A 13,720-nucleotide genomic window follows, 5' to 3' on the forward strand; every position below is an offset into this window, starting at 1 on the left:
TGCACCCAAAACAGCTAAAGTGACACCTCCTACAACCACCTCCTCTTCCTCCACTCCCAGACCCCCTCCAGCTACCCATCCCAGTGTTCGTCAGAAACTGTCCCTCTGTCAAATTGACCTTTTTGCCGCCCCCCTCCAATTCATCAGTCCCGTCGTAGCGCCTAAGCCAAAAAGCCACTAGTACCAGTGGTGCGTGTTCCAGGTTTTTGGAGTGCACCGTCCACCAGGGCAGGCAGTAGGACCTGGAGCCAAGGCACTGGCAGCCCACCCCCTGTAAAGGCTCCGAAATTGGAGAGTGGACGACGGGACAGTGTCAAGACTCCTGGTGGGACAACAAGTGAAATGGGATCGAAAGTGATTGGTGAGTCAGCTGTAACTCCAAAAAAGGTGGGGAAGGTCCCGAGGAAGTCTGCCCAGCCTGTTGTGAGTGTCACGGTGGAGAAGTGCGCCATCATTTCCGGCGGTCCAGACACAACCGCCAGCACCGTCGTCACTGGTCCAGAGCCCACCGCCAGAGTCAGTGCCCAGGAGGGCCCAAGTATCATAACTGGTCCAGAGACCACCGCCAGAGTCAGTGCCCAGGAGGGCCCAAGTATCATAACTGGTCCAGAGACCACCGCCAGAGTCAGTGCCCAGGAGGGCCCAAGTATCGTCACTGGTCCAGAGACCACCGCACAAGACACCGCCCAGGAGGGCCCAAGTATCGTCACTGGTCCAGAGACCACCGCACAAGACACAGCCCAGGAGGGCCCAAGTATCGTCACTGGTCCAGAGACCACCGCACAAGACACAGCCCAGGAGGGCCCAAGTATCGTCACTGGTCCAGAGACCACCGCACAAGACACAGCCCAGGAGGGCCCAAGTATCGTCACTGGTCCTGAGACCACCGCACAAGACACAGCCCAGGCGGGGCCAGGATGCCACAGCCCCGCTGGGCAATGATGGAACGTCATGCCACACACCAATGTCCAGTATGGAGATGGTCATGCCACACACCAATGTCCAATGTGGAGTTTGTCATGCCACACACCAATGTCCAGTGTGGAGTTCGTCATGCCACACACCAATGTCCAGTGTGGAGTTCGTCATGCCACACACCAATGTCCAGTGTGGAAATCGTCATGCCACACACCAATGTCCAGTATGGAGTTCGTCATGCCACACACCAATGTCCAGTATGGAGATCGTCAAGCCACACACCAATGTCCAGTGTGGAGATCGTCATGCCACACACCAATGTCCGTATCAGAACCGCCATGTCAAAGCACCGCTGAACAGTCCAGAACCGCCATGGCAAAGCACCGCTGAACAGTCCAGAGACCACCATGTCAAAGCACCGCTGAACAGGGCAAAGACCGCCATGTCAAAGCACTGCTGAACAGTCCAGAACCGCCATGGCAAAGCACCGTTGAATAGGGCAAAGACCGCCATGTCAAAGCACCGCTGAACAGGGCAAAGACCGCCATGGCAAAGCACAGCTGAACAGTCCAGAACCGCCATGGCAAAGCACCGCTGAACAGTCCAGAACCGCCATGGCAAAGCACCACTGAACAGGGCAAAGACCGCCATGTCAAAGCACCGCTGAACAGGACAAAGACCGCCATGGCAAAGCACCGCTGAACAGTCCAGAGACCGCCATGGCAAAGCACCGCTGAACAGTCCAGAGACCGCCATGTCAAAGCACCGCTGAACAGTCCAGAACCGCCATGGCAAAGCACCGTTGAACAGTCCAGAGACCGCCATGTCAAAGCACTGCTGAACAGGGCAAAGACCGCCATGGCAAAGCACTGCTGAACAGTCCAGAACCGCCATGGCACAGCACCGCTGAACAGGGCAAAGACCACCATGGCAAAGCACCGCTGAACAGTCCAGAGACCGCCATGTCAAAGCACCGCTGAACAGTCCAGAACCGCCATGGCAAAGCACCGCTGAACAGTCCAGAGACCGCCATGTCAAAGCACCGCTGAACAGGGCAAAGACCGCCATGGCAAAGCACTGCTGAACAGTCCAGAACCGCCATGGCAAAGCACCGCTGAACAGTCCAGAACCGCCAGGGCAAAGCACCGCTGAACAGTCCAGAGACCGCCATGTCAAAGCACCGCTGAACAGTCCAGAACCGCCATGGCAAAGCACCGCTGAACAGTCCAGAGACCGCCATGTCAAAGCACCGCTGAACAGGGCAAAGACCGCCATGGCAAAGCACCGCTGAACAGGGCAAAGACCGCCATGTCAAAGCACCGCTGAACAGTCCAGAGACCGCCATGGCAAAGCACCGCTGAACAGGGCAATGCACCGGGTAGGAATGAATGGCCCACCACATCAGGCATCCTTGTCCCATGTGCAGCTGGGACATTGACAGGACACTACCTTTCACGGGGAGACTCATCCAGTCTGGGCACCAGTCACCCCCCAGTACCAGTATGGACCTGCATCGACTTGAGAGACTGTGGCTTTGCACTCCCCAGGATGGTACGGTGGACAAGCCACCCACTGTAGAGACTTGAGAGACTGTGGCTTTGCACTCCCCAGGATTGAACAGTGGGCAAGCCACCCACTGTAGAGACTTGAGAGACTGTGGCTTTGCACTCCCCAGGATTGAACAGTGGGCAAGCCACCCACTGTAGAGACTTGAGAGACTGTGGCTTTGCACTCCCCAGGATGGTCTAGTGGGCAAGCCACCCACTGTGAGACTTGAGAGACTGTGGCTTTGCACTCCCCAGGATACATCAATGGGCATGGAGCCCCGTCGTGGATCTGGCTTTGCATTCATCTGGCTGAGGTGCCCCCCCTTCCCTTCCCCCTGAGGTGCCTGTAGTGTTTCTATCTGATGCCCCGGCAGTGTTCTCTCGGATTTTGGTCAGGTATCTATTGTGGGCCTTGCCCATGCATTTTTAAACTGTTTGTGCACGGACATTGTTGTGTACATATCTGCAGTACTTCTAGGATTATTTATGTAAATATGAGTCATTTTGGAATACATATATTTGTATATTTTTGTATGACATGTATATTGGCACATTATAATGTTTGCCCGAAATTCGCATTGTCTTTGCATTCTTCCGGGGGGATTGTGGGTTGTTACTGCTCTTTTTGTGACTGCATTGGTGTGTATGTTGTACTATGCGAGGGTGGGGGTGTTTGGTGGGTGTCCCCCTAACTTTTGCCTCCCCTCCCCCCCGTGTCGTAGGTGCAGTACTCACCGGTATCTTCTGCGCCTACGTCGCTGTTGGTCGTGAAGGAGCAGAAAGACAAGGGCAGGTAGTATTTGGAGTTCCGGCTCCATGGAGTCGTCGTTCCTCGTGGGATGTGTAGAAGGTGAGCGTTTTCCCTAAGCAAAAGCTGTTTCTGTCGTGTTTTTATCCACGGTGAATCCGCCCCGGAAAAGGTGGCAGATTGGCCTGTTGTGATACTGTGGGCGGTACATTGTCTCCCGCCTGCCTGTTGGCGGTGACCGCTGCGCTGCTTGTCTGTACCGCCGTGGCGGGCGGTGTGTTAAAGTGGCTGTCTTTGTTGGTGGTTTCCGCCAGGGTCATAATTCCCTTTTTTTGTCCGTCTGACTGTTTGCGGTATTACTGCATCTTTAACACCGTCTGCCAGGGTTGTAATGACCACCTTAGTGTATTACCCTAAGTGGGTCAGGTATGCCCAGACATGCTGATGAGCTATAATAGCAGTGAAACCAGTCCTGGGTTGCTTGTGTTCCATCCTGGCCTGGCAGTTTGGGCTGGACTGTTCCAATTGGAGCAGGGCCAAGACTGATTTCCACATGGCTGGGCCAAACTGAGGTGCCATGGTGTGCAAAGTAACTGGAAAGAAGGCACATCTGGCTGATGAGCTTTAATAAGAGCACAACTGGTCCTGGGTTGCAGGTGTTCTGGTTTCGAAAGGACTTGGAATGGCAGTTTGGAATTACCTGTTTTCATTGGAGCTGGATCAATACTGATTTGCATCTGGCTGGGTCCAAACTGAGGTGGCTTGGTGCAAAATACCGATCGGCTGGGATGCCCCCTCCCCAGTAATTACCAGTGGCTGAGATTAAGTCAGACATTCCATCCATAACGTTTTTGTATACTTCAGTACATAAATGGAGCAGCAGTGCCACAAATGTTTGAGGTATACAAAGAAGTGATAACACAAAAAAAATTACATCTCATAGACATTGTTAACATGGGAAACAGAATGATGGTCCTGGCCTCTCAGCATGCTAAAAAACACAATTGATAGGATAGACTGAAATTACATGTGGAATGTTGTGCAGGCAGTAGTACTGGGAGAAAGGTGATGGTGGCAGAGCTACAGTGAAATTAAATAATACGCTATCTGTATCGATACAAAGGGTACATATGGGGAGAGGAACAAGACAGGGGTCAATCATGCTTGCTCTCACCTTGGAACTCCTAGCTCAACATATTTGGGTTAGCACCCAAAACCAGGTGATTGAATTTGGATCAACAGAATGTAAACTTACCTTGATTTTAGATGGTCTTTTGCTCAGCCTTGCTGACCCTAAAACTTCAATCCTAGGTCTGATGGACGAACTAGAACAATATCAGGCAATTTTGGGATTTAAAAATCAATCTGAAAGTTAGTGGTCTTAGGGCCTCATTACTAGTGTGGCAGTCTATAGACCACCACATTACAACCCAGGTGGCCGGACCGCTAGGGAACCACTAGCTCCTCCAGGATCTTGGATCCGGGCGGTCTGGCGGTGGCGGAGATCCTAATCCGCCATGGCAGCTCTGCCCTGGGGATTACAACCTCATTCTCCGACAGCAGTTTCATGGTAGTAGCACTGCCATGAAAAGGCTGGCGGAGAACAGGTGCAGGGGGCCACAGGGTGGCCCCTGTACTGCCCATGCACTTGGCATGGGCAGTGCAGGGCCTCCCCTGGCCAGCAACCTTGCAATGTGTACTGTCCGCAAAAAGTGAACATTGCGAGGGTGCTAGTGCACCCTGCAGGCGACAGCATTACCGCTGGCTCGATTACGAGCTGGAGACAATGCAGTAGCCTGTTTCCTGCTAGGCCAGCAGGCAAAAACTTAGGTTTCCACCTGCCGACCTAGCAGGAAACCCATAATAGCTCTGGCAGAAAGGGTTGCCGCATAGGTTGCAGCCACTCTGTCAGGAGTTTGGCGGAGAGAGTTTTCCATCCGCCAAACACATAATGGGGTCCTTAGTCTCAAAAAGTATGATCTAATAACTCGGAAGCTTAGGCTCCCTTCGATGGTCTGATATTTCAGTCATAAACCTGAGAACAGATCTAGCAAAAACCATACCCACAACTAAAATACATTTATGAAAATTCACCAGATCTATGATATCCAAATTGGTAAACTGGAAGAGCAAGACAGTATCAAGGTGAGGTTGCCTTTCATCACCGAAAATTACTATTACCAAAAAACGTTATTTTTCAGATGTTGCCACATCACTGAAGAAAGGAATATTTTGAAACCCTATCCATAAACGTAACAGGATGGATAGATGTTAATGGAGCGCTCAAGTAAACAATGACCAGAAATGTGTTTGAAGATTGTGGACCTTGATTCAGGAGTTACGTACTTGAAGCCACAAAGCCCTTGAGGACATGGTAATGCAGCCAACGAATGGAAGATGGTAGTTATGTCCTGAGCTTCATTGCAGCAAGGCGAAAATGAATATTTGCACAAAGAAGGTAAAACTGACCCAAAGGCAAAGTGGATGACTCAAGGGAAAAAGAAGACATTTATTCAGGAGCTACCAGATGAAGGAGGGGAGGTTCAGGAAACAGGGGCATAAATGCTGGTCATAGGAGAGATGAGGGAAAAACACTGGAACTGTGGAGAGGGTGGGTAGAGGCAAGCAAGGCTTTACCGCTGGATACTGGCACAGGAACGCAGCTTCTTCTGTGATCAACACAATTGTGAAGTAACTTCATCCAAGATCAGCTTCCCTTAAATAGGCCCCATAGTTTAAGGGCATGCACGGTTCAGGAAAGTAGCAACTCTACCCTTCTGCACCTATGTAGAAAAATAGTTGGAAAATGCCAACGTCTGGGAAAACGGTATTCTAGACTTGAAAGATGTCATTACCCGGGAGGCCTTTACAACCCAGTTCCTCGCTGTGATTCAGCAGACTTGTAAGTCTTTTGCGGGCCTTATAGAAGGCCAGACTAATGCATGCAATAAGCTAGACAAGGAGGATGGTTGTCTTTACTTGATTCAATATTATCAGACTCACCACTTGAGATATCTTATAGAATGGATGAAAAGGGAGTAAAAAAGCCTGGTGCATTATAGACCACATGCTTGGTGGAGGATACCAGTGAGAAGTACACTGGACAGCTAGATCTCATTGAAGTCATCGTCTTTAATTTTCCCCAGTTGTGAGCGCTACTTTAAAGTATGGGACTCCATATTTGTCAAATTGAGAATGACCACAATTCCCCCCCTTTTCACTCCTCCATGAAAAAATAGAGATTCCTCCCCACTGAAGGAAAGTTACCCCTTTCATGGGGTATGTGGTGGATGTACAATGATGTAAGATGTTTATAATGGAAAGATTAAACAAGTGAAGGGAGTGTTTGGACCCAAAGAATTAGATTAGTATAAACTTGTTAGGTTAGAAGGCCGCAACAAGGTCACTTACTGCTTTTGAGAAATATCTTGTGAACTGTGACGATGAGAAAACATATTATCTCACATATGTATAGAATCTTAGGCCCTCATTACGAGGATGGCGGTCTTGAGACCACCAGCCCCACGGTGACAATCGGACCGCCGCACTCCTGGTGGTGTGACCGGCACATTATGTTCCTGGTGGTCAGACCACCGTCACCGCCTGGAAAAAGGTTTCCGACAGGCTGACAGTGGGGGGACTCGTGGTCAGCCATGGCAGCGTTGAACTCAGCGCCGCCGTGCTGATCACAACTCCCATTGTAAGAGCCCCTTTTTGCATGGTTAGCCCCCAACTTTTTGCCTGGAAAATGATGTGGTTTCAACATTGTAAGTGCCCTGGGACCCTGCTAAACAGGTTCTCAGGGCCAGATCTCTTTCCCTAAAACTGTACTATATATTGGCACTTCAGCCCCCCTTGTAAGTCCATAGTAAATTGTACCCCTGATACCCAGGGCATGGGAATTTAAGAGGGCTCCAGAGCTTCAGCACCAATTATGCCACTCTGAGAGACCCCACACCAGCCTCATGCAGACTGCCATTGCAAGTGCATGACAAGGTGTATTTAGAAATGTGCAAATTTGACACGCCACTCACCAAGAGTGCCCTGTTCACTAACACTGCATGCACTATAGGTAAGTCACCCCTCTGGCAGGCCTTACAGTCGTAAGGCAGGGTGCACTATAATGCATGGGGGGCATAGGTTTGCATGAGCAGATATGCCCCTCCTCTATCTTTTCAAACCCTTAAGACACAGTAAATGTACAGGGAAGTCACAGCAAGTACATGTGCTGGACACTAATCATTACGAGTTCCCCAGCTACATGATGGACTGTTTGGTATCAAATAATAATAAACCCAACACTGATACCAGTGTTGGGTTTATTATAACATGTACCCAGAGGGCACCTTGGAGGTACCCCCTGCAAAATCTACCAGCCCTGTACAGTTGCTGTCTGCTTTTTACCAGCCTGTTTCCACCAGACACAGATCTTGACTCCTGGGGTGAGGGCCTTTTGCTTTCAGGAGCCAGAACACAAAGCCTTTCCTAGGTTTAGTTGTCACACCTCCTTCCCCAGGCAGCCACACAGGCCAAGCGATCGGCTTCAAAGGCTCTACCGCCTTTGAAATCTGACCTCTGACTCTGCTGCTAGCAGCAGATGGCCGCCCAATGGTTTTCCCCACTTTAAGCAGGGATACCGGTGGGAAAACCTGGTCAGAGTAGGAGGAGTGGCCTTCCTCAGCCTACACCACCCCCATGTGTGGCAGGCAGGTGACCAATCCATTTAATTTTCCTCAATCTTGGATGGCAGGGAAATAGCCTATTAGGGTTAGGGATTGTGAGAAAGTAGCCTCTTTCTAGCCTTGTTACCCCCACTTTTGGCCTGTTTGTGAGTATATGTCAGGGTGTTTTCACTGTCTCACTGGGATCCTGCTAGCCAGGGCCCAGTGCTTATAGTGAAAACCCTATGTTGTCAGTATGTTTGTTATGTGTCACTGGGACCCTGCTAGCCAGGACCCCAGTGCTCATAGGTTTGTGGCCTATATGTGTTCCCTGTGTGATGCCTAACTGTCTCACTGAGGCTCTGCTAACCCGAACCTCAGTGGTTATGCTCTCTCTGCTTTCCAGATTTGTCACTAACAGGCTAGTGACTAAATTTACCAATTCACATTGGCATACTGGTACACCCATATAATTCCCTAGTATATGGTACTGAGGTACCCAGGGTATTGGGGTTCCAGGAGATCCCTATGGGCTGCAGCATTTCTTTTGCCACCCATAGGGAGCTCTGACAATTCTTACACAGGCCTGCCACTGCAGCCTGCGTGAAATATCGTCCACGTTATTTCACAGCCATTTACCACTGCACTTAAGTAACTTATAAGTCACCTATATGTCTAACCTTCACCTGGTGAAGGTTGGGTGCAAAGTTACTTAGTGTGTGGGTACCCTGGCACTAGCCAAGGTGCCCCCACATCGTTCAGGGCAAATTCCCCGGACTTTGTAGTGCAGGGACACCATTACACGCGTGCACTGTACCTAGGTCACTACCTATGTATAGCCTCACAATGGTAACTCCGAACATGGCCATGTAACATGTCTAAGATCATGGAATTGTCACCCCAATGCCATTCTGGCATTTGGGGGAAAATTCCATGATCCCCCGGGTCTCCAGCACAGAACCCGGGTACTGCCAAACTGCCTTTCCGGGGTCTCCACTGCAGCTGCTGCTGCTGCCAACTCCTCAGACAGGTTTCTGCCCTCTTGGGATCCAGGCTACCCTGGCCCAGGAAGGCAGAACAAAGGATTTCCTCTGAGAGAGGGTGTAACACCCTCTCCCTTTGGGAATAGGTGTGAAGGCTGGGGAGGAGTAGCCTTCCCCAGCCTCTGGAAATGCTTTGATGGGCACAGATGGTGCCCATCTCTGCATAAGCCAGTCTACACCGGTTTAGGGATCCCCCAGCCCTGCTCTGGTGCGAAACTGGACAAAGGAAAGGGGAGTGACCACTCCCCTGACCTGCACTTCCCAGGGGAGGTGCCCAGAGCTCCTCCAGTGTGTCCCAGACCTCTGCCATCTTGGAAACAGAGGTGTATGTGGCACACTGGACTGCTCTGAGTGGCCAGTGCCAGCAGATGATGTCAGAGGCTCCTTCTGATAGGCTCTTACCTCTTTTGGTAGCCAATCCTCCTTCCTTGGTAGCCAAACCTCCTTTTCTGGCTATTTAGGGTCTCTGCTTTGGGGAATTCTTCAGATAACGAATGCAAGAGCTCACTAGAGTTCCTCTGCATCTCCCTCTTCATCTTCTGCCAAAGGATCGACCGCTGACTGCTCAGGACGCCTGCAAAACCGCAACAAAGTAGCAAGACGACTACTAGAAACCTTGTATCGCTTCATCCTACCGGCTTTCTCGACTGTTTCCAGGTGTTGCATGCTCTGGGGGTAGCCTGCCTCCTCTCTGCACCAGGAGCTCTGAAGAAATCTCCCGTGGGTCGACTGAATCTTCCCCCTGCAACCGCAGGCAACAAAAGACTGCATCACCGGTCCTCTGGGTCCCCTCTCAGCATGACGAGCGTCATCCCTGGAACTCAGCAACTCTGTCCAAGTGACTTCCACAGTCCAGTGACTCTTCAGTTCAAGTTTGGTGGAGGTAAGTCCTTGCCTCCCCATGCTAGACTGCATTGCTGGGTACCGTGTGATTTGCAGCTACTCCGGCTCCTGTGCACTCTTCCAGGATTTCCTTCGTGCACAGCCAAGCCTGGGTCCACAACATTGTAACCTGCAGTGCACAACCTTCTGAGTTGTCCTCCGGCATCGTGGGACTCCCTTTTGTGACTTCGGGTGGACTCTGGTTCACTTTTCTTCTAAGTGCCTGTTCAGGTACTTCTGCGGGTGCTGCCTGCTACGGTGAGGGCTCCCTGACTTGCTGGGTGCCCCCTCTGTCTCCTCATCTAAGTGGCGACATCCTGGTCCCTCCTGGGCCAGAGCAGTATCCAAAAACCCTAACCGCGACCCTTGCAGCTAGCAAGGCTTGTTGGCAGTCTTTCTGCGTGGGAACACCTCTGCAAGCTTCATCGCGACGTGGGACATCCATCCTCAAAAGGAGAAGTTCCTAGTCCTCTTCTTTCTTGCAGAACACCAAGCTTCTTCCAACAGGTGGCAGCTTCCTTGCACCCTCAGCTGGCATTTCCTGGGCTCCTGCCCACTCTCGACACTGTCGCGAATACTTGTCTTACAGGTACTCAGGTCCTGCATAAGTTTGGTTTGTGTACATATATCTTGTGTATATAACTTATCCTCATACTGAGGGTACTCACTGATATACTTTTGGCATATTGTCATAAAAATAAAGTACTTTTATTTTTAGTACTTCTGTGTATTGTGTTTTCTTATGATATTGTGCCTATGACACCAGTGGTATAGTAGGAGCTTTACATGTCTCCTAGTTCAGCCTAAGCTGCTTTGCCATAGCTACCTTCTATCAGCCTAAGCTGCTAGAAACACCTCTTCTACACTAATAAGGGATAACTGGACCTGGCACAAGGTGTAAGTACCTCTGGTACCCACTACAAGCCAGGCCAGCCTCCTACATTGGTTGTGCAGTGGTGGGATAAGTACTTGTAACTACTTACCACTTTGTCATTGTGTACTTTTCATAAGAGAATAATATACAAAACAAATTCAGTGTATGTACACCTAACCAAAATGTTTTGCTTTTCTTCTCTCAAACCTCTTACAAAGTTCTGAAAAGTTTCTCTAAACTTCTAAAAAGTTTCTAAAAGTTTGAAAAAGTTTTTTCTCTGTTCTTAAACAAATTCTGAAACTTTGTCTTTCTTCTCACTGTCTCTAAACCTTCTTCTATCATGTCTGATGTAGAGTCCGCTCTTAAAATGGTCAATACTACCTATGACAATTTGAATTACAAGAGCCTTAGGAGTCTCTGCTTAGATAGAGGTTTAGTGATAGGAAAGAACCCCACAAAAGAGTTTCTACATAACATGCTTATTGTGAATGATGAGTCTCTAGGAGGCACTTCAAATGAGAAGTTAATAGATGGCTCCCATTCTGACACAGGGGATCTCCTTGAGGGAGGTGGGGAGGGTTCTGTTCCAAATCTGCACCTTAGCAGGCCACCTAGTATTGCTGGTAGTAATAGAGGTTCCCATCACAGTAGGGGTGTCTTTATTCCTGGAGGCCAGGTTATTAGAGTCCAGTCAGTTAGGGACAGATCTCCCCCTGTTGTTTCCAATTTATCTTCTGTGTCCAAGCATTCCCAACCCACCCACCCTGAGGACCACATGTTAGAAAGGGAACTCAAAAAGTTGAGAGTGGAAGAGACCAGACTGAAGCTTAAACAGCAACAGCTGACCTTAGATAGGGAATCCCTAGACCTGGAGAAGGAGAGACAGAGATTGGGGTTTGGACCCCATGATGGCAGCAGCAGTATTCCTGATAGCAATCCTGTTAGAGAGCATGATACCAGGAATCTGCACAAGAAAGTTCCCCCTTACAAGGAGGAGGATGACATCAACAAGTGGTTTGCAGCACTTGAGAGGGCCTGTATGGTACAGGGGGTCCCTCAAAGGCAGTGGGCTGCTATATTGTGGCTATCTTTCAATGGAAAGGGTAGGGATAGGCTCCTTACTGTTAAAGAAAGTGATGCTAACAATTTTGCAGTTTTGAAAGATGCACTCTTGGATGGATTTGGCTTAACCACTGAACAATACAGGATTAAGTTCAGAGACACCAGAAAAAAGTCCTCACAAGACTGGATAGACTTTGTTGACTGTTTAGTGAAGGCCTTGGAAGGGTGGTTACATGGCAGTAAAGTTTCTGACTATGAAAGCCTGTATAATCTTATTCTGAGAGAGCATATTCTGAATAACTGTGTGTCTGATTTGTTACACCAATATCTAGTGGACTCAGATCTGACCTCTCCCCAAGAATTGGGAAAGAAGGCAGACAAATGGGTCAGAACAAGAGTAAACAGAAAGGTTCATACAGGGGGTGACAAGGGTGGCAAGAAGAAAGATGGTGAGAAATCTCAGGATAAGCATGGGGATAAGGGTAAAACCAAAGATCCTTCTTCAAATCCTAAACACTCTTCAGGGGGTAGGGATAAATCAAATTCTTCCTCTTCTTCACAACATACACACATTAAAAAGCCTTGGTGCTTTGTGTGTAAAAATAAAGGCCATTGGCAAGGGGATAAGTCCTGTCCAGGTAAACCCCCTGAGCCAACCACCACTAATACATCAAACTCTAGTGCCCCTAGCAGTAGTGGTAATAGTGGTGGGACTGCTGGCAACAGTCAAATTAAGGGTGTAGTTGGTTTCACTTATGGGTCCATCATAGGAACTGGGGTAGTCTGTCCCAAGACAGTTTCTGTCACACCTAGTGGCATTGGCCTTGCCACACTGGCTGCTTGTCCCCTTACAATGGATAAGTACAGGCAGACAGTTTCAATAAATGGTATTGAGGCCCAGGCCTACAGGGACACAGGAGCCAGTATCACTTTGGTGACTGAAAACCTAGTGCCTCCTGAACAACACATCATTGGACAACAGTACAAGATTATTGATGTCCATAACTCCACTAAGGGGGTCATTACAACCCTGGCGGACGGTGTTAAAGGTGCGGTAATACCGCAAACAGGCCGGCGGAAATAAAAAGGGAATTATGACCGTGGCGGAAACCGCCAACATAGACAGCCACTTTAACACACCGCCCGCCACGGTGGTACAGACAAGCAGCGTGGCGGTCACCGCCAACAGACAGGCGGAAGACAATATACCGCCCACAGTATCACAACCCGCCAATCTGCCACCTTTTCCGGGGCGGATTCACCATGGATAAAAACACGGCGGAAACAGCTTTTGCAATGGGAAAACGCTCACCTCAACATACTCCACGAGGAAGGAGGACACCATGGAGCCGGAATTACAAATACTCCCTGCCCTTGTCTTCCTGCTCATCTACGAACACCAGCAACGGCGGCGCCGAAGACAGCGGTGAGTACTGCACCTACGACATAGGGGAGGGGGGAGGCAAAAGTCAGGGGGACACACACGCAACACCCCCACCCTCGCACATTACAACACACACACCAATGCATTTCCAAACATCACAGTAACAACCCACAACCACCCCCCCCCCCGGAACAATGTAAAGACAAAAGGAAATCAGTTCAAACATTGTAATGTGTCAAAATACAGTTCCAAATATATACAGATATATATACACCTTCAAAATTATATACATTATGAGAAGTAGTGCAGGTATGCACATATCAATGTCCGTGCACCACTGGTCCAAAAATGCATGGGCGAGACCCACACTAGATACCTGTCCACAAATGGAGAGAACACTGCAGGGGCATCAGATAGAAATACAACAGGCACCTCAGGGGGAAGGGAAGGGAGGGACACCTCAGCCGGATTACAGCACCACACCAGATCCAAGACGGGGCTCCATGCCCATTGATGTATCCTGGGGAGTGCAAAGCCACAGTCTCTCAAGTCTCTACAGTGGGTGGTTTGCCCAATGTCCAATCCTGGGGAGTGCAAAGCC

The sequence above is a fragment of the Pleurodeles waltl genome, chromosome 6, assembly GCF_031143425.1.
Source record: "Pleurodeles waltl isolate 20211129_DDA chromosome 6, aPleWal1.hap1.20221129, whole genome shotgun sequence".
NCBI classification, from domain to species: domain Eukaryota; kingdom Metazoa; phylum Chordata; class Amphibia; order Caudata; family Salamandridae; genus Pleurodeles; species Pleurodeles waltl.